Source organism: Leguminivora glycinivorella, chromosome 6 (genome assembly GCF_023078275.1).
Source record: "Leguminivora glycinivorella isolate SPB_JAAS2020 chromosome 6, LegGlyc_1.1, whole genome shotgun sequence".
NCBI lineage: Eukaryota > Metazoa > Arthropoda > Insecta > Lepidoptera > Tortricidae > Leguminivora > Leguminivora glycinivorella.
This window is the reverse complement of record NC_062976.1, coordinates 25,207,969-25,230,397: the sequence shown is the minus strand read 5'-3', so window position 1 is coordinate 25,230,397 and position 22,429 is coordinate 25,207,969. Positions and strand designations below refer to the sequence as shown.

General features: G+C 38.6%; 1 protein-coding gene across 1 annotated transcript in view; it reads left to right on the top strand.

Annotated features, from left to right (window-relative positions):
- Window positions 1-22,429, top strand: part of LOC125226809 (nephrin) — a 790,592-nt gene that overhangs the window by 80,110 nt on the left and 688,053 nt on the right. The window lies entirely within an intron of this gene.

Below are 22,429 nucleotides of genomic sequence, written 5' to 3'. Positions count from 1 at the left end.
ACTTATTACGTAGTTACTTTAGTAGTACATATTAGTTAAATAAAGCGTAAGTAATATAGGTATTTGTCGTTTTGCGGGCAAGTGAAGGATCTGTTACGTTAGTAACTTATTAATAATCTGTGCTACTGTTCTACAAATGTGACTCAATACATACGTTACTCATGACACAAAGTAGGTACATGCAGCATATGGATAAATAGCTGGAAATTAGCACAATTTCTACAGTATTGGCCTAGTAGTCCTAGGGTCCTACGTGCTTTACAAATAAGTAGAAAAACTGTAAGTTGTTTTCTATACCTATTATTTTTATTCGATTACATTTATATGGGTGACTTTTTTCATTATTGTATTCGTTTTAGTAAATCGACCCTCTATTTAAATTCCCACTTTTCTGGGTACGTAGCCGAATGGCACAAACGCTCACGAAACGAAACGCTCGTAGATGTCTATCTCTATCGCTCTTGCATATTGGCGCGACAGAGCCAGACTAACTTTCGCGGCGTTTCGTTTTCGTTTCGCGTCGCAGAGATGCCATTCGGCTACGGTACCAGAATTTGTGTTGTACATAACAATTACAATAAATATTGCACTTCACACTTTCGGTCTTCTTTATATCGAGCTAGCTTTATCCCGCGGCTTCGCCCGCTTACGTAAGCTTGTTCTTCCATACAAACTTTGGACCTCTATTCCCCCCCCCCCAAGGTGAATTTTGAAAAATCCTTTCTTAGTTCTCCTCTACACCTTATAAGGAACCTACGTGCCGGGATCTCTAAGACCTGCGGTCTCAGTCAGTCAGTCAGTCAGTTTCTTTTTTATATATTTAGGAAAAAAAACGTACGCGGTGTGAATATGCAATTCGCGATTTTCCTACTTTTGGGCTCATAACTATTTTACCTCTTTACAGATCTGCACAAAAATGAAAGTAGGCGCAATCATGATGTTTCTCGTATTAGTAGGGTCTTCATTTGCCTCACAACTAGGCCAGCTCTTCAACGGACACGGACAAAGTGGCTGTCAAAACGCTTTCGGCTGTCAAGGTGGCTACTGCTGGGCTAGTTGTGGAGGAAACCTTCTGGGGCAAAACTGGTGTTACACGACCCGGTCGTATGCTCAGAGTTACTCGTATGAGAGGTGCTCGAGAGATTTGGACTGCAGCGGCTGTTGGAGATGTGCTGGGCCGTGCACAGCTGCTTAACAAGATTAAGATGTTACAAAGCCTCTTAAGTCTAAACTGTCTTAAGTAACCGGACTTCCGCGATACAGGCTTTGCCTAGTGTGGAAGTCACAGTAAATAATAAAATTGTAGCTATTCCTTTTCTTGGTAAATAAATTATTCTATTCTAATTATTCTATTCATTTAGGTACTCCCTGTACATAACCTTAACATAACCGTTTTGTAGCTTAAGTTGTATGTAAAGTGAATCAGTAATCATTAGGTATGCCATAAGACGTTTTGTTTGTGATACTCGACTTTAATTTATAAATTAGTATGTAAATCAATAATTATGATATTTGTAAAACGATTAATCCAAATAGATATGTAATTAAATGTGTGAAATCTCTTTTGTCTATTATTTAGTACATATTGTTTAAACTTTTACAAAAATAAAAGAAAATTCTAAATTCAAAAGCACAAAAATTTGCCAGGGATCAGGGAATAAGCTATTTATTTAGAAATTACGATAATTATCAAAACATTAAAGGAACGAACATTTTTCATCATATGAATGTGGTAACAGTTGATAAGTCCCAAGTCAGACCCCACATGGAGTATTGCTGTCGTCTTTGGGCAGGAGCACCTGGATACCAGCTTGCACCCTTTGACTCGGTCCAGAGACGCGCCGTGCGAATTGTCGACGATCCCAAACTCACAGGCGGTATTAAACCCTTAAGTCTAAGGAGAAACTTCGCCTCCTTATGTGTGTTCTATCGCCTGAACAATGGGTTGTGTTCTGAGGAACTGTTTGACAGGATGCCAACGTCCAGTTTTCATCATCGCACCGCTCGCCATCGACAGGGCGCTCATCCACACACTTTGCAACCTTAATGGTCGCGTATCGTGCGGTTTCAGAGGAATTTCCTCCCGCGGACGCTCCGGCTGTGGAATGAGGCCTGCCTGCCTCCCTGCCGAGGTATTCCCGATGAACTACATTATGGGGTCCTTCAAAAAAGAGTGTACAAGTTTCTAATGGGTCGGCATCACGCATGTGATACCCCTTGAGTTGCAGGCTTCCATAGATTACGGTGACCGCTTTCCGTCAGGCGGACCATATAACTGTTTGCCACCGACGTGGTATTAAAAAAATACAATATTGGTACAATGTCGGGTACTAGTACATCGACCTTAAGAAGCACTTTAAGAATAAAATTTTAACTAATAAATTCAAACTCAAATCTTCTCGAATTTCCATATATTATTATTATTCGCATTAAGCACTTGTTACTAAGTTGCATTGTTTCAACTCTTCGTTACTTTATGCATTTTAATTATCAACTTGTTTCTTCTTTTTCAGGTAATTATTTTTACTGCATTGCTGCTGTTACGCGAGCAGGTGACTAATCTTAGTGATATATTTATTTGAATGGAAACTCAACGATCTATCCTTCCTAGTATAATAGCGATAATAGCTGCCTGCTAAGCCAATGGTCTTGGGTTCGAATCCTCGTAAGGGGGGCGTTTTTGTGTGAGGACAGACATTTGTAAGAATTGATAGACTTCACAGCGCGATACATCGTAAGGGACGCGACCTGCATTCTCGTATCAATTGCTAATTTTACTTTTTTACGGAAGACTACTTACTTTCACGCGGGCCGTATCCTTGTTAACCACTAATGCACTATATATAAAAAATCTATAATAAATAAATAAATAATAAATATTGGGGACACCTTACACAGATCAAAGCAAAGCTTGTAGTTACTATGAGTGCTAAGCGACGATATACATACTTAAATAGATAAATACATACTTATATACATAGATAACATCCATGACTCAGGAACAAATATCTGTGCTCATCACACAAATAAATGCCCTTACCGGGATTCGAACCCAGGACCGCGGCTTAGCAGGCAGGGTCACTACCGACTGAGCCAGACCGGTCGTCGAGTCTAATACGTCTATACGAGTTTTCAAGATGCAAACTTGTAATAAACGTATCTTAAATTACTAAAATTGTTACTATGACTAGATAGGTACTTATTTATTGTAACAATTTTAATAAATCTAATGACTTACCATAACATCTTACGCAAATATCTTATATTTTGTGTTAAGAGGGCTTTCGTGTTAAAAATAGTGAAATCGCAGCCGAGCGCTCGATCATACCGTGTGTGGTATCAAATTAAAGGGCTTTGCGAGTAGTTTATAAATATATATCACATTATAGGACTTTTTCTACTTGGTCTAACAAAATATGAGAAAATGACCAAAAGTGGTAATAATTGTACCGGTGAAGGCTTGTTTTCGAAAAAATTGGCAAAAATCAATAATAGCAATTTATAATCACTAAGGCATAACAGCAATTTAAGTAAACGTTGCAGATTAATTTAGTATAAAACTTACTTCGATGTGATGTAGATTTTCAAAGAAATTGTCACTTAATTTTAGGTAATTTCTGAAAAAAATTGAATTCGCCTTAGGCTAGTTTACTCTTTTTCAAAAACTTAAAATAAAAATCTAGTCTGAAATGATTGTGGTACAGGATATACAAATTATAAATTTACCCGTTTTAATATTCAAAATTGTCCAAATTTTACAAATAAGATCGACTGATTCAGCTCTATACGTGCGTTTTTCTAAACGTCCATTAGAGAAAAATTCATAATTAATTTAGTGAGTTAGTTTTCAAAAATCCAGTCTTATAAAAATCAAGATAATAAGATGCTCTAACTGGAACTTGAATTAAATAAATCTATTGGATAACGGAAAGTGTAGTATTTCACCGACTAAAACTATCAATTTTACATTCTTTTGACGTTTTTTTTTGAAAGCAGCCTTAACACTCATAACCCTCTGTCGCCCAAACATGTCGAAACATGTCGAATACTTACTTAACCCGTTCAGCTCCGGGCGTACCTGCGTTTTTGCCCGCCATGCTGACCTGCTGACCGCCTCGATTTGCGTAAAAGGTAACGACACACTAATCCCCCTCCCCCTTTTTGTGCTTAGTTCGCAGGCTTTGTGATCGTGTGTTGTTTTGTGTTAAAGACCGCTGTAGACTGTTTCCTATATTCAGCATTAAACAAATAAAGAGTCAGGAAAAATGAGTCTAAAACAAATATGATGCTGACAACATAAATCGTCACTACTTTTAAAAAAAACTTGTATCTTCGTCTGTCAATGAAAAGAAAATTGTAGTAAGTATGTATGGAAGTAAGTCTATTTACTGCGTTTTAACTTTGAGGAACACCGTGAGATACGATATTTTTAAAAAGTAGTTACGATATGTATGTATCTATTCGGCAAAGGCCTCTCCCATCGATTTCTTTTCGTCTCGCTTGCGTATAATCTCCAGTCCGGTATAGTTTGTGTTTTGAGCGCATACGGATGATATTATAATAAGAAAACCGAAAATAGAATTTCCTGAGTATAAATAGTTCTGTCTTTCTCATCAGCAATGTTGAAATGACTAGGTATTTCTACTAAGTAGTAACTACTATATTAAAGGACGTAAGTTCCATATAACCTCACTACAATAAGCTTTTATGACAGCGTCCACTAGACGACGAAACTCTCACAAAGTTTGTTGAAAACTCTATCGTTTTAAAACGATAGACTACCACCTTCAGAATCCGCACATCGGCTATAAAAACTACATTTATCAAAACGTTATGGAGCGCCTATGGTATGCCGTAAAGGATCTCTTAAAGAACTACAAAGTGCACTTATCTGCACTTAATTTCTTCAACTACAAATTGCAGATGTTTTATTCTGTTTTTTGTTGGTACATAATAGTATACCTAAAAATCTACAATTTGTTACGTACCGCATTTGCAACTGTTTGAAGTTGCAGATATTCATAGCTTCACATATTTTACACTGTTATAATACTTAGGACATCTGATTAGCTATCATATCATGGGAATTTAACTTAATGCAAATGTCAGTTTTCAAGATATTGGCATTTTTCTTACTTTTTTTCTTTAAGTTTTATATATTAAACGACTACCATGACATGACCTTTTAATTTAGGTTAAATTCAGATATTATGATAGCTAATGAGATAATGTCCTACCACCCCTTTTAGTTTTGGCATTGGTTTACGGGACACCCGGTATGTATTGAATCAGGACTGTTGACTGAATTTTCTCGTATGCTTTATCCAGCAGTTAGGTGATCTGTGGTTTAAACTAACCGCAGTTATTTCTGCGATGTTGCTAATGGATGAAGTGCAGTCTGTATTTTTAGTACTTAAATAACAAAGGTAGAATGTACGAGAGCAAGGATAAGAGCGACAGTTACAATCACATTTAGTGAGTTGGGAGAAGGTTGAAGGGTTTTTATTGATGGGTAGGGTAAGTGTAAAGGCTATGTGGACGCTCATATTGGGCATGTAGCAGAGGGAATGCGGCGTGCATGTGAAACAATTGAAGCTCATATAAGTGTCCTGAGTCGACGCTGCACAGATTGTACGAGTGTATGCTCGCCCGCCTCGCTGTACGCCCCCCCCCCCCCCTTCCCCCCACCTACCGAACAATGAGTGTGAAAATTTATGTTTCTCAATCATTCGTTTTTTTACACTGACATATCAGCAATTCCCGAAAAGTTATAGAAACTGGCAACAAAAAAGGAAGGTTTCCTACAAACTATACAATACAATACAAATACAATAGAATACAAAACATTTATTCATAATAAACAGACATAAAAATACAAACAAATAGTTATAAAAAATACAGTATAAATAATGTTTACCACGAAATGGTCCCGCCTCAGCAATCTCAGCATATTGCTAACCATAAGGTCAGCGCTGGTCTTCCGGCGAGACCATTTGTGGGCCACGGACGTAAACGTGCAGCACGGCCTTAACAGTATCCTGAACGCGTCCATTAGGAGCGCGCCATCTTGTATTCAGCCTGCGCGTTAAATGTCATGAATGACACTTGAGAAGACCGTGCTGCGCGTGTGTGACATTATGAGAAACCTAATGGCGTCGCGGTAGACCTCGCCAGAGATGGCGTGACGAGCTTGACGCCTTTGATGAGGACTGGTGGGAGACTTCAGGGGATAGGGGGAATTTGAGGGAGGTCTTTGCCCAACAGTGGGACAGTATGGGCTCTTAATAATAAGTGGATCTTGCTCATCATCATGGACTATCAGCCTACCAATTTTTGACAAAATCGGAGATGTAATCCAAATGAACAAACTTTTCGGGAGTTGCTCATACCCAGTACCCAGAACATTTCGTATGTAGATCTAATATTTTCCGTATACAAAAGTTCGAATCGGGCCGCTAGTAAATTGACACCTATTCCTCTCATCACTCAAATTCACTTACGATGGTATTTCTCATTACCCGAGACACACGAGACGATGAATGCGTGTAAGCTGAGCTGTTGTGCGTAGCCAAATGCACAAATGCTCACGGAACGCTCACGATAATATCTATTCGTAGCTATTTTATGTTATTTTAATGTTTATGGCTACTCAAATGTTAACCTTGATGATGATGATGATGATGATGATATCCACTTATCCCTCATCAGGGAATCTTTAACTGACTGTTAACCTTAGAAGTATTATTTGATTTCTTGACTCCAGTCAAACTTATACCATAGTCACAGTATAATAAAGAGTACTATCGTACAGTATGGCCACTCCCGCTCCACGCTGAAAGTGCTGCCCACCCCCTCTCGGTTACCTCACAGTTACCGCCTGCCAAAAACACGAACAGTCGACCTGTCATATTTCACTTATACAAGCATAGTACGCGTTCACCTACACGAGCTAAGACTGTGTGGTAGGAATGCGCCTCTTTCAATATATTTGATCGCCAGTGTCCGAGGTGTGCCATAGTTTTGTGGAGCACTGTATATTTATACTATAGTTACCTTTGATTGTAATCATTAAAAAAGAAAAAAAATCTATCTCTATCGCTCTTGCGTATTGGCGCGACAGAGCCAGACTACCTTTCTGCGGCGTTTCGGTGGCGTTTCGCGTCGCAGAAATGACATTCGGCTACGGGGTCTGGGCTTTTATTAATTTTGGCTAGTTATTTCTGAATACAGCTGTACAAGTCATTAGGATAAACTGTTTGGCAAATGGAATATCTTAGATGAATACATAAACTCGCGCCTCACATAGGGGTATTTTACTAAAAAAGGCGGGGAAAATTATTTAGATACGTCATTTCTATAAGTACCTAGTTATATTGTGTCAATCCAAATATTCTATTTTATTTTATTTTTATTTATATCGACTAATGGCCAGCTTTTTTAGTGAAATACCCCTATTTACGCTTGTATTCAAAACCTGCATTTTGTGTGTTTTGTAAATAACTAAATATACATAACACTTTGTAGATACCAACATATATTAGAGTACAGTCGCGTCCGTTACATTTAGACACACACAAGCAATCAAAAACACGACATTTTAATATATTCTGAGCATAAAATCGGGCCTCTCGCTCGTTTTTGTCCAGAACGTGCAAGTTGTGGAATGAGTTAACTTCTGAGGTGTTTCCCTTGCGCTATGACATGGGGTTCTTCAAGAAGCAGGTATTTAGGGTTCTCAAAGGTCGGCAACGCATAAGTGGCTCCCCTGATGTTGCTTATGTCCATGGGCGGTGATGACTGCTTCCCATCATGCGGCTCGCCTGCTCGTTTGCTGCCTATTTCATAAAAAAGGGTCTACAGATATTTTTAATCGCGTAAGTTTGTGGATGGAATTGAACAAAGAACTTTATAGAGGAGCCAATCAATAAAATATAAAGATTATTTATTTATTTAACCTTCATTGTGCAAAAGAAACCCTTAAAGTGCATAAGGCGAACTTAATGCCATAAGGCATTCTCTACCAGTCAACCTTCAGGCAAAGCAGAAAAATTATGAGCGGTGCTAATTTTGTGTTACTTAGGGCCACTTGCACCGTGCTTAACTCAAGGTTGGTGAGCTGTCAACTGTCAAATTCCATATAAAATGGGTGGGTTAACATCGAGTTAACCCTCCATTTACCGTGGTGCAAGTGACCCTTAAAGATTGAAGAGAGTTGGGTTAGGGCATTAGTTCTAAGTCTCCCAGTGGAATTACAAAACAGAACTGAGATATTGGTCTTTTAGGTGAGCGCGTGTAATTTATTTACTTACTTGGCATCTAGTCTCTAGGTAATATTAGTGACGACAGTACATATAAGTAGACCTATTAAAGGAGAAAATTAGAAATCCAATTGGTACTTAAACCATTTGAACGCATATACATTTTGACAATAAAAACGAAATGAATCCATTTATTTGGGAACATGAAGATTTTTTTTGAAATACGTTACAATTTCCGTTTCCACCATTTTCACGTTTGTTATCTAATATTTTATAATCAGCCATTCGCACTTAATGGATTGATTTTGACCAATATATGAGATGACATGAGCGACATTCGACATATAGAACTTTCGACACAAACACTAGGTGCCCTGAAAACCATCTAATAGATACTGTTTACGCTGAGCGGTAGGTTAATCGTTATTTACTTTTATGTTTCTATGACAAATACATATTTTTTTCATTTCGTTTTGAAAACGCTCTACACAATTTTGAGATCTCCAATATTTACAGTAGTTTGCGTTTAGTTATATTACTCTTCTAAACATCCCCTTCCCATGACTAACGTAGCAGCGTGCCTTGTTTATTCGTTCCGTGGCAGCTATCAATCTTGCTTATAGCGCGGGCGATATTTTTCTTCGTTCCACTGTCTGTTCACTCAGGGTAACTAGCCACATACACAAATTCTTACAATAATATCGTTATCGTAGCTAGCTATCTCTATCGCTTTTCGTAGTGCCGCGACAGAGCCAGACTGCGTTTCGACTTTCGATCGACGTCTAGCGACAGCGATTGTCTCTTCGGTTAGGCCGGCAGGAAGCAATATCAGCTAAGTTACGTTGCGATTCGCTGATCTGTGTTGGTTTATTAACTTTTTGAACGGAACTGAGGTTAATAAAATGGGGAGTGGTTCTGATTTATATTATTAAATTAAAACGGGACTTAATCGCGTAAAACTTACGTTTTATATTTAACCCGACGTTTCGGACATGACATTACGTCCGTGGTCACGGGTAGACTGGCTGGGAGTTGTATCAACATCTTCTAGCTGTACGAGTTTTTCGAACTACCCGCACTTGATTGTCATCAGTCACTTTTACGCTAGGGTTGCCACTCTGCCTACATACAACACTCACGACATCCGATGGTATGGGACGGGAAATTTTCTCACGTTTACACTTGCTAATCAATAATAATAGTAATAGTGGTTCTGATTTCACATTTTTTTATGGTGTGAACTGGTTTTGATAGCCTTGAAAATCGTTTTGATGATTTGCGCATTTTGCGCGCATCTGACGCACGAATTTTATTTGGTTGCGTATGCATCAATCAGCTTTTAGCTGTAAGATCATTATCAGAATAAGATTGAAACCGTAACAAATTGTTACCTGTGAATTGGGATCAAGATAGCTAAGGGTCACTTGGACCACAGAAAATGGAGGGTTAACCCGAGGTAAACCCACCAGTTTATATGGAATTTGACAGTTGACAGTATACTAACCTTGAGTTAAGCCTTAGGGCTGTAACAAGCCTTTAGGATTGAGAGTAAGAAAAGTCTAGTCAATAAGAGTATAATACATATTTATTAGCCGTAATTGAATATGGAGCTAATCTTTGTAAGTGTATTATGCATTAATAAATACTAACTCGTCGCCGCACAAAAATAAATATCTAAAATACACACGCAGGACCCAACTCCCAAATTAAAGGAAAACACACAGAAAACAAAAATATGAATACTTTAAATACAAATTTTCCCTCATAGCATGGAGTTGCCTAACATTTTCAGCTCATCTTTAATGACATCTTTCTGCCTAATTAATGCATAAAATTAAATGACTGGGCCGGGAAGTCGGGAGCTCGGATAACTTAAGTGAAACTAAATTATGTAGACAAATATTATGAACTAGCTTTTGCCCTCGGCTTCGCTCGCGTTTAAGTCGAAAATTGCGGAATGATCCAAACAAACTTCCACCCCCCATTTTAGGGAAGTGGGAAGTTATAACGAGAAAACAAGTGGCCTACTCTCCATCCCTTCGACTATCTCCACTTAAAAAATCTTTTGCCGTGAAAGACGAACAAACCAACAGACACACACACTTTCCCATTTATAATACTAGCTTTTTCCCGCGGCTTTACTCGCGTTAGAAAGAGACAAAAAGTAGCCTATGTCACTCTCCGTCCCTTCAACTATGTCCGCTTAAAAAATCACGTCAATTCGTCGCTCCGTTTTGCCGTGAAAGACGGACAAACAAACAGACACACACACTTTCCCTTTTATAATATTAGTATGGATTAGTATGGATATATGTCACTTTATGACACGTTGCTTTTTTTTAAACAGTTTTGTATAATAGTCAAATACCTAGTTACTTTATCTTACTCGTATTATGGAAGCTAAGCCATAATTTTTTATATCCTCAAATCTGGTACCCTTATCTTCTGTGGTAACTTTACCACGATAGTTTGGTTTTGATGGATACGTTGAGCGGTAACTTACCGCGGTATGGGTATGAAGATAGGCGGTGAAAAAAAAATTAATGAAACCTTGCATATCATTAATAATTTTATTTTTAATTTTTAACAAGCAGAAACGTCTGCTAACGATTCTAAACATCCATTAGCCATTCGTTAGCAGACGTTTCTGCTTGTTAAAAATTAAAAATAAAATTTAGTATGGGTTAGCACATTGTTACTGGTGAATTCTCAATATAACTTGAGACTCCAGTGCCGTTACAAGATGTAATAGTCTGTCGGTAGATGGCGCTAGACGTCACCCCAAGACGTGTGTACATAAGGAAAGGCATGGAAAGATTTGCGATGTCCGGCGTGGCTTCCGTAGCTCAATTGGTTAAGAGCCTTGCACGGATTGCAAATGATGCGGGTTCAAGTCCCGCCGGAAGCGTAAATTTTTCCATTTTTTCCATTAATAATTTGCCGTATCTATAATAGGTTTTAATGTTTTCATTGAAATAAAATTAACGCGTATGGTTTTAGTACTGATCAATCAAACGCTCACGTTATTAATACATACGAGTAATTACCTTTTTCTACTCCCGAACTGTTACCCGTCATTTACAGGGTCGTACATAATATATGTAGATCTTTAATACCCTAGGTACATAAAAGTATATTCCCCGAAGCCAGCGTCCGCCGACTTTCCGCGCATGCGCGCAGTATCGAAAAAACTGAAAACGCATTGTTTGGCTTTGTAACCATGGCAACGCATTGTTACAACGATACTGCGCGCGTGCGCGGGAAGGCTTTGGGCAGCTGAGCTGACAGTGCAAACTCGTGGCGTCTTAATAAAAATTTGTTCTCTTCACATCAATTCAAATTGTTCTCTTCACTCACGCTACTCGTCCTTTTTGACCTCTAAACGCCTGTTGCATAAATAGTACATTACATCAGAGGCCGGGAAAATGAGAATTTCCGGCCAAGTGGGTATATACCGGATAGGGATACGAGGCTGGGAATCCGTTTTCACGCCGAGGCATGTATAGTGCTTTTCTCAAACATACAATGAAATAAAAAAAAATGCTCTAAAGGACAATATTTTATAAAAAAAAGTTACTTTGCAGGCCTAGGCCTAAAAAATAATATGAAATCCCTTTACAGTCCTCTCGAATTGTTGCGCCCAAAAAGCGATACTTCCCAGCCCATTTTAAGGAACGTAAAGACAATATTTCATTGCATGTTTGAGAAAACATTATTTAAGGAAGGTGATCGCCACTTTTCTGTAAACATGCCTAATATCTCTGTGGTATTTCGTGTGGACGAGAAATTCGTCGCTTTGCCAGGATACTTTGACGGAGTGTTGGTTTAGGCTGTCCGTGACGTTTTGTCACTAATTGCGTGATTTCAGAGAATCCCGAATGCAAATACGAGAAATTTAGGGTGCCAGTCGTGCATACGAAAATTGCGGTTTTAATTGAAGTTTTTCATGTATTACAATTACTCATTTTTATTAAACAATACTTGCTTTCAATCATTTCATTTTATTAGAAAGGCGTCCGGCTTTCATGACATAGCCCAGTATTTCATCCATCGTTTTCATCTGATTACATATATACATACATACATACAAACAAACACGCCTGTATCCCATATAGGGGTAGGCAGAACACATGAAACTACTAAAGTTTCAGTGCCACTCTAAGGCAAATAAGGGGTTGAAAGAAAACGAAACTGTGACATTGCAGTGACAGGTTGCCAGCCTCTCGCCTACGCCACAATTTAACCCATATCCCATAGTCGCCTTCTACGACACCCACGGGAAGAAAGGGGGTGGTGAAATTCTTAACCCGTCACCACACAGGCACCTGATCATCTGATTAGTCGTCATCATTTTAGATTCCTACGTAGCTCGTAGACCAATTTCCTTAGATTTGAAACCTTATAGTTCAAATAAAACCAAGTTAATTAATTTCGATTTATTTACTAAGATTTATAACATACATATGTTTCAAAGATTCAATTGATAGGAATCGGTGATGATGGTAATTATGTGTAACTGTAACAATAATAAATCTTTTTTAAGTGGTTATGCCTAACTTTCCTTTCTCTGACGATCGTTATCCCGTTCGTTCATAAAAAATACCAAAATAAACTTAAGTAACGTACATCATGTTACATTGAGACGTTTATCAATGTCCCCGTACGCTTGTTATTTTGGATCGACCTTTAAATCCGTTGCTTTTGATGTTGAACCGGCATCAATGAGCCTTAGTCCTTTTTCACATTATCCGATCCGATATCGGATGTCGGAAGGATTTCAGTAGAAAAAATCCAAGATGGCGCCTGTTTTGTATAGGATATCGGTCCGACATCCGATATCGGATCGCATAATGTGAAAACGCGCTTAAGACTTAAAATAAATAACCACAAGATTTAAAAGGAACTGAGGTTCCGTACTAGATTAGACAGATATACTGTGTTGTAGATAAACTTGCACCAACCCAGAGCACGACTTTCAAAGCGTTTTGCACACTCCAAGAGACATCCCTTTTTAATTTCAGAGAATGTATACGTCAGATTTCATTACATCAAATTTAATTCACACGAGTAATTTCACGAGGCCAAACCGCGTTGTCTCTTGACACCCCGTCCTACAAACGTCTGCGGTCCCAACAGCTTTGCTCCCTTTTGTTCCCCCACAATTGCTCTTTCATTCGTGTTCGCTCGTTCCTAGTTCCTACCCGTTTTACGAACGTTACTTGCGAACTTTTTGTGCTCCATCGATTTCCCAAGTTAGCAAGTGCACGATACAAGTTGGGAACCGAGCGGTGAATTTTAATATGAGAAAGTCGGTTGCAACTCCTTACGATTCTGAATACGTCGTAAATATTTGTAGTTTATTTTGTCACTATTTCTAACTTGGAACTAGTTTGCCTCGTTGCTGTTTTGTTCTATACTAAGTTATTAATTGCGTTTCTACCAATTGAATCTTTGAAACAAACATTTGTTAGGTACAATTGTTTTGAATATTGATGATTAATGTTATTAAATAGCATCTCTGGCCTCTTCTTCTTCATCGAAACCTCATGACTGAGGGTCGTGACCACCATAAGTCGCTGTACGTTGCAGTGCTCTCCACGCAGGCCGATCTTTTGCCTTCCTAACGCCGTGTCTTGCGTGGGTGACGGTCGCGCGACCGTCGCCATCGCGTCTCATACTTCCATATCGATAAGGTTTGATTTCGTATGCGTCGTATCGCCATCGCGCGACCATCGCGCGACCGTCGCCCACGCAAGCCACGGTGTAAGGGATCCCTGGAGACCAACGCGTGTGACCTTCATTATTGTGCTGAACCAGCGCGTGCATGGGTAATCCGGCTCTTTTACGATGGCCCTCCACTGGTCCAACGATCAACGTCTTCTCAAGGCTGTCAGGATCTATGGTCTATGTACCTGTGGCTTGAGCACGATTTGTTAGCAAGCTAGAACCAACTTTGTTTCATTTGAATTTCAAGGGGAATAAAGATCTATTGGATGAAAGTGATGGACTAAATACTGGGCTAGGTATGTAATAAAACCGGACGCTTGTCTAATAGGATTAAATGATTGAGAGCACGTATTATTTTATAAAAGCCATCATGCATACTGCACGATTAGCACCCTAAATTATGCACATATTATATTTTGGTTTTCATCCACTAGTTAGTTCTAGCAACAGAATTATTAAACAACCTAATATTATTTCACAAAAGAAACCCAAAATCGATTATAACCTAACCACAAAATTAAAATTTTGAGAAATTTTTCATCAAACATGGCTAAGAACACTCCCGACTAACTCAGCTTTCAGACAAAAAAAAAAACTAAATCTAAATCGGTTCTTCCGTTCGGGAGCTACGATGCCACAGACATACACACACACATACAGACAGACAAACAGACAGACAGACAGACGGACAGACAGACACGTCAAACTTATAACACCCCGTCGTTTTTGCGTCGGGGGTTAAAAATCGCGATAACAATTAAAATAAAGTGCCTACCACAAGAACGCGTGTCAAGAAGGATCATGCAATCCATTCTTTCACATTTCACAAGAAATGCATTTTACTTCATTCCCGTCAAAGGTGTAATTAGCACCAGCAATAGAAGGCCCTCAGACGCCACTCAGATTCTCTTCGACTGTTCACTGTTTTACTTTAAAAAGAGCTTAACTTTACACAAAATATAGGCGCTTAAGACGTTTTGTTTCTCTTAAACTGTTCACTGTTTTACTTTGAAAAGAACTTAAATCTTTATACAAAATATAGTCGCTTAAGGCGTTTAGTAAGTAGGTAGTTTCCAATTTGTTAACTTGCTCGCACCTTGTTTGAGTATATGAGGTTGTCGAGTAATTACATAGTTACTCTGTTGACACGTCTATATTTATAGATCGTGTGTGACAGGTTAAAGTTATTTATGGAAATACGGTTCAGTACCTATAATTTATGTTTGTTTTTTTTTATCCTGGACAAAATGAATCTGACTTTTGTTATTTTTGTAAATATTTGGTCATAAATATTTTGAAGCGCTGGTAGCCTAGCGGTAAGTACCTGCGACTTTCGTTCCGAAGATCGCGGGTTCGAACCCCGGCTCGCAACAATGAGTTTTTCGGAATTTATGTGCGAAATGTCATTTGATATTTGCCAGTCGCTTTTCGGTGAAGGAAAACATCGTGAAGAAACCGGACTAATTCCAATAAGGTCTAGTTTACCCTTCGGGTTGGATGGTCAGATGGCAGTCTCTTTCGTAGAAACTAGTGCCTACGCCAAATCTCGGGATTATTTGTAAAAGCGGACCCCATGGCAAATGCCGGGATAACGCAAGGAGGATAATGATGAATATTTTGAAGAATATCATAATATAGAATCTATCTGATAGATAAAACGCACAATGTCGGAGGTGATCACTAAGTATACATATACTAGTGATCGCTTAGAACTATGTAGTATCAATACTAGTAGTAACTCTTTATTGTACAAAAACACATTAAAAATAACATACATTGAGATGTGAAGTACAAAGGCGAACTTATCCCTTAGAGGGATTTCTTCCAGTTAACATTCAATAATATATTTTAATATTTCAGTTTATAGATATAGGAACTCCCTACTTGTCAAATAATTTCGCTCCGCGGAATCCTGTCCGCACATAATAATACATTACTCGTAACCGTATGTCATATCTTTTCCGTCAGCATCCCAAACAACGAATGAGACCCGTCGACGAAAGCAATAACCGTTAATGTGTTTCGCATTCGAGCATTAGCAAATGCAATATATAATAAGCGGTAATGGCGGCGAGGCTCACGTGGGATCCGGTTTCGTGGAGTCAGCAACAGAAGCTCTAGCATGGCTCTTAGGGAGGACGAGGTGAGTTGTGACGGGGGCGAGTTGTGACGACGTCGATGTTTGGGAACTAGCTCTCAGCGATGTGAATTTGCTGGCCCGAGGCTTGAACTAAAAAAGCTGAGCTATTGCAAGCTTGCTAAATAGTTAATAAGTTCCCAAAAGTCGATGGTGTCAGAACTATCATATGTCACGACTCACCTCGGTATCCTACTATATTGGCTCAGTGACTCAGAAGGTATCTTGGCTTCTGACACAAGAGATAGCCATGCTGCTATCCTGCTGCACTATTTTTAGCTAGTTTGGGTACTACGAAGGTAGTTTAAAATAGGAAAAAATTATAATAATACATTAACCGTCTCTCATATCTTTCACGTCAGCATCCCAAACAACGAATGAGACCCGTCGACGAAAGCAATAACCGTTAACGTGTTTCGCATTCGAGCATTAGCAAATGCAATATATAATAAGCGGTAGCATGGTCATACTCACTTCAATGGCACAGTATCCTAAGATCCTAGTATCATATAAGATCCATGGCCTCCGACACAAGAGATCATCATACTGACCAATCGTGCTAGTCTATTTCGTCTATAACGTCGACGCCAGACGCCGACAGAAATGCAGTCTGGCTCGCGTCAATACGCAAGAGCGATATAAATAGATTATAGCTACGAAACACTTTGATGATGTACTCTGATGGGTACTGGGTATCCTAAGGGCAGACAGGTCTATTGTGTTTCACATTGGAGCATTAGCAAATGCAATATATAATAAGCGGTAATGGCGGCGAGGCTCACGTGGCGTGGGATCCGGATTGTGCACTGAGAGAAAATACAACCAGTTTTCATGTTCGTTCAACAAGTTTTTTGGTTAAAATAGCGCCTACGTGCTCTTTGGTTCAAACAACAAGCTACTTGTCATTTGAATCGGCAATATATTTGAATCAACAAGTCGATTTTATAAAAACAACCTGACACATATTGTTTTAAACATACGTTTGGCTGATTCAAACGGATAAACCGCAACAAGTCGAACTTATTAAATTCACAATGCAAATTTCTCTCAGTGTGGAGTCAGCGACAGAGGCTCTAGCATGGCTCTTAGGGAGGACGAGGTGAGTTGTGACGGGGGCGAGTTGTGACGACATCGATTTTTGGGAATTAACTCTCAGCAAGTTCGCGACAGTGAGCGTTTACTAGCCCAAGGCATGAGGGCATTTTCATAATTTGGGACCCCCCAATTAGCGTAAGTTGTTAACAGAAATTAACTCGCTGTCAGCTTTGTGACGACAATTAAGCATAAAATCTGTCTAAAAATTTATTTTTTTCACATTGTAAATGTAGATTATCGCTTAAAGTTCATGCTATTAACACAAAAACAATATTTTTATAGAAATTTTATGCTTAATTATCGTCACAAAACTGACAGCGAGTTAATTTTTGTTAACAACTTACGCTAATTATTTGGGGGGGTCTCAAATTCTTAAAATGCCCATGAACTAAAAACCTGCGTTGTTGCGCGCTTGCTAATAGTTTGTAAGTTCCCAGAAATCGACATTGTCAAAACTCTCCTCTGTCAAAACTCACTTACTACATTGACTCAGTGACTCAAAAAGTATATCTTGGCCTCTGACACAAGGGATCGCGAAGCCGCCTTATCCTACTGTACTTTTTTATGCCAGCTGGGTACTCTAAAAGGAGAAAGAACGTTTTCCCCTCACTAGCTCGGAAACACGTGTTTTGTCATTTAATACCAGCGAGTAAAAACGCATTTTATCCACTAGTGGGTAAAGTAATTTGACCTCGAATAAAGTCAAATTAACTGCTTTAAAATTGATAAAAGTAGGTTAATCTAGTAATAAAGATGATTTACCACCTGTGGAACTACTGGAAGCAGTGATAAACGCATTTTTTGCGTTGTAGTTTCCTCGCTATAGTGAGGGGAAAAGTTTTGTGTTACACTCGGGTGCAAATGTATTTTACTTCTCGTGTGTTAAAAAACTCGCAAATTCAGAATTATATTCTCGAACCACTCGCTTCGCTCGTGGTTCAACTATAGAATCCTTTCTCTTGCTCGTTTTTCAATTCCACACTCGGCGTTAAAATACAACTTTGCCCCCTTGTATAACAAATAACTATTAGGGCTTCCTTGCACCAGCGGTATCTGGGACGTGCACAAGGACGTTTCCGCCTGGATACCCCACATATTATGTGTTATGCTTTTCTCATACTACGATCCTACAGTTCATAAGAGTAAAAAAATCTTGCCTGCCGTAAAGACACAAGCTAGATTTATAGTTTTTACTCCCTATTATGTTTTTTTATACCACGTCGGTGGAAAACAGGTATACGGCCCGCATGATGGAAAGCGGTCACCGTAACCTATGGACGCCTGCAACTCAAGGGGTGTCACATGCGCGTTGCCATTAGAAACTTGTACACTCCTTTTTTGAAGAACCCCATACTGTCGTGTTGTCATCTAAAGTTATTTATTTATTTATTTAAACTTTATTGCACAATACAAAAAAGTACAAATGGCGGACTTAATGCCAGATGGAGATGTGAGAGTTATCCAATGTCTTTGACAATGTATTTGACATTTATTTTGTCGTAAAATATTCATATACATACAACATAACATACAATCACGCCTGTATCCCATGAAGGGGTAGGCAGAGCACATGAAACTACTCAAGTTTCAGTGCCACTCTTGGCAAATAAGGGGTTGAAAGAAAACGAAACTGTGACATTGCAGTGACAGGTTGCCAGCCTCTCGCCTACGCCACAATTTAACCCATATCCCACAGTCGACTTCTACGACACCCACGGGAAGAAAGGGGGTGGTGAAATTCTTAACCCAATTTTTCCAATTTCATCAAAATTACTCGCAGCATCAAACGAAAGCCAAACCGCTATGCTAGCCCTCCGCCATAATGAAAGCGTCCTGTTGCGTTACTTAGCGCGTAACGAGCATTCACGTTAATTTGCGGCATTTTTGGTACAATTACCATTACCGGCGGTTACAGTACTCTGAGCTCCTGGGCCCTATACCACGAGTTTAGAACGTTTATGAAATATATATAGGTGAAAAATTTAAGAAAGTCACCTTTGTATGTGTGAGTGACGTGTTCTAATAGAGAACACATATTTAAAATTAGTAACAAAAACAAAACAAACGCCTATTCGAACACGTCACTCACACATACAACAGGTGACTTTCTTAAGTTTTTCACATATACTCGACAGTATAATGGAAAAATTACGTCATGTCCAACGTTGCCCTCCGTGCCTGAGCGTTTCTTTTTTTTTGACATATTTTTTATTTCGATATTTTTAGGGAAATATAGGTCAATTGTACCCAGAATCATTTTCTCTGCATTTTCAATCTCAATAGGAGACAAAAAGCGTTCCAAAATTTCCATACATTAGGGTTACTTTCCTCTTTTGTTACCTCACACATGTACGGAAAATGGTAACAAAATAAGAAAAAATCGTATAGGACAATTTTATTACCTATTAGGATTGAAAAAGCTAGTGAATTATTCTGAGTAGAAATAACATAATTAACATACTTAATATCACATTTGATAAAAATGGCGAAAAAAAAAACGTTCACCTATAATTGCCTGGCTCAAAAATAGCAGTTCTCTTCCAAACAATTTTCTAAATTGAAATAAAAATTCATACTAAAAGAAAAAAGTGAACAAGGCCTCTAAGTGTCCAAAAAAAATAGCCAAAGCTTCCAAGTGTCCAAAACTGGATTCTAACTAGCGTCCTCCATTTACCGGAAGGATGCCTAAACCCCTCGGCCATTCGATCAGGGTGGCAAGGGTTGAAATTTCCAAATATTACATATTCCAATTTCTCCATTATGATGAATATCATTTTCCATGAAATTTACGGAGTAGCATATTCTTAAATATTACAACTCATAGTAGAGGAGCTCTGGTGTCGACTCAGTAATGTGGCCATAGATGCGTGATATTACACAAGTAACACATTAGGAGCATAATGTGATATACATAGTTATGAGGTAAGGACGGCCCGGACGGCTAATTCAGATGGGATTTCCATTTTAGATCTTGTTGTCTCGTGTTCCCCTTGAATTAATAGGACAAGTTTGTCTAGTGTTATTTGATTCAAGTAAATACGAATAAGAAATATGTCTAACCCATTATTAGATTTTGAATGAAATGCAATGTATTTTCATATTTCCCTTATGTAATGTATAAAACGTAATTTTGTTGGTACATTTAATGAAATCTTGCCGATTTCATATCATGCCATTTCGTTACACACATTTAATTTTTATTAACATCTCGATAAAAGTGCAAAAAACCGGCCAAGAGCGTGTTGGGCCACGCTCAGTGTAGGGTTCCGTAGTTTTCCGTATTTTTCTCAAAAACTACTGAACCTATCAAGTTCAAAACAATTTTCCTAGAAATTATTTAAAAAGTTCTACTTTTGTGATTTTTTTCATATTTTTTAAACTTATGGTTCAAAAGTTAGAGGGGGGGACGCACTTTTTTTTCCTTTAGGAGCGATTATTTCCGAAACTATTAATATTATCAAAAAACGATCTCAGTAAACCTTTATTTATTTTTTAATACCTATCCAACGATATATCACACGTTGGGGTTGGAATGAAAAAAAAATCAGCCCCCACTTTACATGTAGGGGGGGTGCCCTAACGAAACCTTTTTTTCTACTTTTTATTTTTGCACTTTGTTGGTGTAATTGATATACATATTGATACCAAATTTCAGCTTTCTAGTGTTAACGGTTACTGAGATTATCCGCGGACGGACGGACGGACGGACAGACAGACATGGCGAAACTATAAGGGTTCCTAGTTGACTACGGAACTCTAAAAAGAGGAAGTTCGAAACGAGTGGCGATAAATTAAAACACGACCGAAGGGATAAAATCGACACGAGTTACGAATTTCCTTTTTACACGTGTATCGTACGACGTTTTTCAGTACACAACTACACAGATGGCCATCCGAAGTTTCGACCTGACATAATATAATGAACCACTTCTCGCACTAGTACGTAAAAAAAACACCATCTGTACAGAAATAGTACATTACGATACAAGTGCGTAAAAAAGGAAGTTCGAAACGAGTGGCGATAAATTAAAACACGACCGAAGGGAGTGTTTTAAATCGACACGACCGAAGGGAGTGTTTTAAATCGACACGAGTTACGAATTTCCTTTTACTCCCTTCGGTCGTGTTTTCATTTATCGCCACTCGTTTCGAACTTCCTTTTTTACGCACTTGTATCGTAAAATGCAGAACAGTACCTATTTACCTACTAGTTACTTGCTCGTACGCAAGGAAAGGCATATTGGAACAATGACTGTCCTATATAAGTGTGAAATAGCAGGAATATTGTATGTACATAAATAACTAAGTACTTATTACATATCCGACAAAAATTGAACTTCACTCGGAGTCGGTCGAAAACAAACACTGAAACATGATTTTTATGAGAAAATCTACTGAAACCGAATCCGACACTTTGGATAGACACTGGGAAAATATTATTTTATTTCTTGCAGAAATAGTAAAGGTAGAAAATGTATATCAAAGTGAACATTTCTGGTGGAAGATATTATCTCCACTTAAAAAATCACGTCATTTCGTCGCTCCGTTTTGCCGTGAAAGACGGACAAACAAACAGACACACACTTCTCCATTTATGATACTAGCTTTTGCCCGCGGCTTCGCTCGCGTTAAAAAGAGACAAAATGTAGCCTATGTCACTCTCCATCCCTTCAACTATCTCCACCTAAAAAATCACGTCAATTCGTCGCTCCGTTTTGCCGTGAAACACGGACAAACAAACAGACAGACACACTTTCCCATTTATAATATTAGTATGGATTAGTGTGGATTAGCATGGAAGTATGCATTATATCTAAATCTTACAACCAAAACTTCTGTCAGAGAATAGTAAACGCCCCAGTCCACCTTCTCAGTAAATGCATCCCTAACTCGGTGCAGAGCCGTCGAGCCAACCACAATGCAGATTGCATTTATGAAACGGCACGCCGCTAAATAAACCTTATACGTTTCTGTTTAAATGAGGAAGCCGTGCTTTTGTTCAGAAACGTCTGCAGTAAACATTTACTGCTATTTTAGTGCGCTGCGGCATTTTTTGGTGTGTTATTGTGCAATAGTGTGGGATTTTACCATCCTTTTTAGTTGCAAATTACCTATATACGAGTAAGTGCAGATATCAATCGCAATGAAATAATCAACAACAGTGATCGCCTCTGGTCATAATGGGACTCAAACTTACATCTTTGATTTACCG